An 806-nucleotide genomic window follows, 5' to 3' on the forward strand; every position below is an offset into this window, starting at 1 on the left:
TCTGGTGCAATCCTTACCGACAGAAAAAGATTGCAGTCAGGTTGATAATAGTCGAGTGACATTACTTCGTCGGTCCGAACTAAGGAATCTGTTAGAAATGTTTTGAAATGAAATGGATATTGTTCTCTCTTTGATCAGGGATTGCTATATGAAAAGAAGTGGAGTTTGAAAAAGGGAACGGAATGCTCAAACCGGAACTGCTAGAGGAACGAATTTTCAATAGCATAACTTGGGCTCCTAGAATATGGCGCCCTTGGGACAATCTATTTGATTGCAGGGTTTTGTTCCGAAGCAAAGATATCCGCGGAGGCCGGTTCGTTCGTCCTATTCTGATATTCAGGACCAAGAGGTACTGGATTCTCTTTCGGATAGGCCCTGAAAGGAGAAGAAAGGCTGAAATGCCAACGGACCTCTGTCTATTCTCTAATTCACCCGATCCGATAGTACCCGTTTTTGGAACGTCCAGTGCCAAAGTCACTGAATGGGTAAGTCACCAATCCAATCCCTTTGACAAATCGGATGTCATATTAGATATCATATTCTATATATATAGAAATATCATAGATAGAATAGACATATAGAATTTTTGGTCGGCAAATTCGAAGGAATCATTGAGTGAAAAAGGAGCAAAGAATGACAAAAGACGAGACTCTACTAGTCTTCACTCTTGTGGTTTCCTCTTCCTCGGTTTCTGTTTTCTTATTCGGGATCTTGCTTTTCATGGTTCTCATCTCTGCAACTCGCGATTTTCGCGAGAGAACCAAATCCAAGTTGGTGAAGATCATGATTTGGGCTGGCACGGGGAT

This window comes from Triticum urartu, unplaced genomic scaffold (assembly GCF_056163025.1).
Source record: "Triticum urartu cultivar PI428250 unplaced genomic scaffold, HENAU_Tu73 scaffold2, whole genome shotgun sequence".
Lineage (NCBI taxonomy): Eukaryota > Viridiplantae > Streptophyta > Magnoliopsida > Poales > Poaceae > Triticum > Triticum urartu.